At 38.0% G+C, this 4,345-nt stretch overlaps 1 pseudogene; it reads right to left on the reverse strand.

The window, feature by feature from the left end:
* Positions 1–406: 406 nt before the first annotated feature.
* LOC150059193 (small nucleolar RNA U3) lies at positions 407–495 on the reverse strand (annotated as a pseudogene).
* Positions 496–4,345: the final 3,850 nt, after the last annotated feature.

Raw genomic sequence — 4,345 nt, forward strand, 5'->3', positions numbered from 1 at the left:
CCATCTGTTCTTATTAGATTTCTTGATCCTGGACATTCTAACTGGAGTGAGGTGGAATCTTAGAATTGTTTTGATTTGCATTTCTTTTATGGCCAGAGATGTAAAACATTTCTTCATGTGTCTATAGGCCATTTTTGTTTCTTCTTCAGAGAAGACTCTCTTTAAGTCTTTGTCCCATCTTTTAATGGGATTGTTGTTTCTTTGGAGATTAGTTTTGGAGTGATTCAATTTTTGGAGCTGTTGATGTATTTTAGATATGAGGCCTTTGTCCGTTGTTTGGTTAGTAAAGATCTTCTCCCACTCTGTAGGCTTTCTAATTAGTTTGCTAGCTATGTCCTTTGCCATACAAAAGCTCTGCAGTTTAATGCAGTCCCACTTATCCAGTCTTTCTCTGATTTGTTGTGTTTCTTGGTCCTTATTAAGATGGTACTCTACAAGATCAGTGAGATTTCTCTAGTAACATACTATAGAAATGATCCCTGAAAGTATAGTCTTCCATAGACTTAAATCTTAAGGCAAGGAGCTCACAATCTAAAATTTCAAAACACTCCATGAATTAATCAACCTTTGTGGAGTCAACAGACAGTATTAGCTCCCAGCTTTCCCATCCCCATAGTCCAATGATGCAACTAATAGGTAGAGAGCACTTGATATAATATTCTATTTAAATAACTGTAAACACAAAACAATTTTACTAGTCATGGAGTTTGAATTCAGTATCCCTGAGTTTTTGCTCTCAAGACTAGTGCCCAACAACTTTGAGCCACAGCACCACTTTTGGTTTTCTGGTGGCTAATTGGAGATAAATGTCCAGAGACTTTCCTGCCTTAGCTGGCTTCAAACCCCAATCCTCAGATCTCAGTCTTGTAAGTAGCCAGGATTAAAAGGGTGAACTACTGGTGCCAAGAAAAAATTTTAGAAAGAAAAAAATGCACAAAACCAGAAAATTTAGAAAGAAACTGAATTAGAATTTCCAGAAGAGAAAATAATTTTGATATAAATACTTAATTCATGGTGAGGCAGGAATCATCAATAGAATTTTAGAAGATGCCCATCCTTTTCTGTTCTTTCTTTCTTCCTAATAAGAATCCTGGGAATGTAAAACTATATAAATACATAGAGAGAGAAGTGTCTGTCTTGGTCATGTGATCAGGCTTTGGACAAGGAGAGGTTGCGTTGGCTAACTTTCCAATAAGTAGGCTTTCACTAAGCTGAATGCTAAGACTACCTGGACTTCATTGAACTGTTTTATTGGCCCTGGAATACATACTTCTGGATATGTGAGTGAGAAAAAAGTAGGAAATTCAAACTAATTATGACTTTTAGAGATAAACAGTCAACAACAGTCAACTGGTAAGCTAAAAGATGAAAATAAGGGAAATTTGCACATATTATTAGAGAATGAGATGGAAAATATGAAAGAGATGGGAGAACTCCAGAAAATATGAGCGATGGGAAAACTCCAGAAAATAGAATAGGATGTGTGTGTGTGTGTGTGTGTGTGTGTGTGTGTGTGTGTGTGTGTGTTACTGTAGCATAGAAAGAGATTGTGGGTAGAGGCAAGGTGAAATTATGATGGAACTTTAGGAAAATAAATATTTGAAGACATTAACACTGCTTTTTCAGGAAATCCTTAGCTTCATTAAATATGTCTGACATTTCTCAATATAGATAAATTCAAATTCAAAGCTTGATTGTTCTTGGTTGAACACTAAGACACCTAACAAAAAAATCCAACAAGAAACTAATGAAAGGGAGGGAATGAAGTGCCTTCAGAGAAAAAAAAGTAGGACTTCAAGTTAAGTTACCAGTAAAAACAGTAAGAACAAAAATGGATTCAAAAAGTAATGGGATAATAAAAATGTCAATTTTATTATTGGTTTAAAGAAGACAATCTAAGATTTCCTAACTAGCTTAAACACAAATTAAATGCAAAGGGAAGCTAAAGGACTTTTACCTTTATCAAATATACTAAGAAATTCTAATAGAAATACTTCAGGAAAAAAAGAAGAATTGAGACAAAAAAGGAAAAATGGTGGAAGGAATGGAAAGCAAATGAAGATATACACATAAATAGTAGCTACTCTCAAAGTAATAAACAATATTAATGAAAGTAGATTTACAAATCCAAAATATAACCAAGTGGCTAAAAGGCATGTAGTGTTAATACAAAGGTGAAATTAAATAAATATTAGTTATTAAAGTTATATGTATATATATATATGACTTATAAAAACTAAAATATAGGAAGAATTGACCACTATACAGTCATGGTTGGCAATTTTTACTTTATATTAACTCATAGAAAAGGCCAACATTAAGAATTTAGATCCAGCTGGGCACTGGTGGTTTATACTTGTAATCCTAGCTACTCAGGAAGCTGTGATTTGAGGATTAAAATCAAAAGCCATGTGGCTGAGAGTTTTGCCTAGTGGTAGAGTACTTGCCTAGCATGCACAAAGACCCAGGCTCGATTCCTCAGTACACATATATAGAAGAGCTGGAAGTGGTGCTGTGGCTCAAGTGGTAGAACACTAGTTCTGAGAAAGTCCAAGGATAATGCTCAGGCCCTGAGTTCAAGCCCCAGGACTGGTAAAAATAAATAAATAAATAAATAATAAATAAATAAATAAATAAAATCAGAAGCTAGGCAAAGCAGTAAAGTCCATGAGATGTTTTTTTTTAAAAGTCTATGAGATTCTTATCTCCAATTAAGCTCCAGAAAAGCCATAAGAGGAGCCATGGTTCAAATGATAGAATGATTGCTGTGCACAAATAAAACTTCAGGGAAAATTCCCAGGTTATAAGTTCAGGCCACAGAACTGGCATATATATATATGCACAAAATTTATATCCTAATGTGTATGTTAACAAACTTGAGTAGCTAACATATACAAAATAATCACAGAGGTGACAGCCCACTGCCTTTGCCCTGTTTCATTGGTTAGAATTATAAGTTCCATATGTAATCAGGCATTGTGCCAGAGTTAGAGCCACTGAGTTAGTCTTAGCTGGCTTTCAATCTACTAAGAGATGAAGGCACTTGAATATTTAATACACAATGTGTATGCCCAGTGACAGAAGCACCAATTCCCTCTCAGAGATGGAGCAAGGAAGTCACAAAGAGTTCATAAGTAAAACCAACTCTGAGTCCACTGTGGATAAAGAATTGCTAATTTTGCAGAAGGGGTAAGAATGAGGAAAGGTACACCAAATAAAGGTACACCTACAGCAAATTCCCATAATATATACATTTTATTGAAGGGTTAAAATTGCTTTTTTATTTATTTGCAGTACTCAGGATTGAACCCAGAGGCTTAAAACACACTAAAGGAGAGACCTATCATTTGAGTTACATCTCAGTTTTTATTGTTTATTTTTTGAGATAAAGGTCTGTTTTTGTCTAGTCTAGACTTGAACTCATAGGCTTCCTGCCTCTATTGCACAAATAGCTGAGATGACAGGCAGGCAATCACTTGCCTAAAAAGTTCCTATAAGTCAGTTTTAAGAGGAAGGGCTTATTACCTCGCACTGTCTGTCACCATCATTCTTGTGCTTTTCCCTGTCAGTCTAGACAGTGAGGATTCTGGATAGACAACATAGTTCACAGAACTCATTTCCACCCCCAACTGCGTTACACCGATTTCTATAGCACCCAGCCTTTTGCCTGGTAAATGTCTGTGGACTGAGTCAATTAGCCAGCAAAGATCACTCTTTCCTGGCAGTGAATGTTTGTGGTTTCTTTCCAGCCTGGAGACCACCTGCCACCCCACCCAGACCCTGAGTGTGAGCTGTGTGGCCTCTCACAGCTGCTGCACCCACCCCTCCTGGGCTTGGCTGCATCGCCCAGCAGATGAAGGGATCCCAGTGTACAATGTGCACATGGCCTTGTTTGTGATTTGTGAAGCCCCAGGAGAAAACTGATTGACCAGCCAGGACAGCTCTTCATATTTCCTATGTTGTTGTGTTTTGCAGGAGGGTGGAGTGCAAGGGGAAGGGAAAAAGTTCAAAGGGGAGTGGAGCGGCAGAGGGGTCTTGTTTGTAGCCATGAGAAGGATGGTGTGCCTTTAATACTACTAAGCTCTGGTCTCTGTTCCCCAGGCACCAGGGGAGGGTCCCTGATCTGTTCCTTTCAGTGTAGCCAGGTCACTGAGCAATTGGGGAACACCCCCTCTCTTTGCCAAATGGGCAGTGTTCATCTGTGCCTGGCTAGAAGCCTGCTGAGTCACCAGGGCACTGAAGCAGGTGGGGGTGCAAAACCCCCAAACCAGAAGCAAAACAAATACATCTCCCATCTGCAAATCTTGAATCACAGAACTTCACTGGTGAGCGTTAGAGCTTGTAT

The sequence above is a fragment of the Megascapheus bottae genome, chromosome 9 (genome assembly GCF_031878675.1).
Source record: "Megascapheus bottae isolate mThoBot1 chromosome 9, mThoBot2.hap1, whole genome shotgun sequence".
Classification (NCBI taxonomy): Eukaryota; Metazoa; Chordata; class Mammalia; order Rodentia; family Geomyidae; genus Megascapheus; species Megascapheus bottae.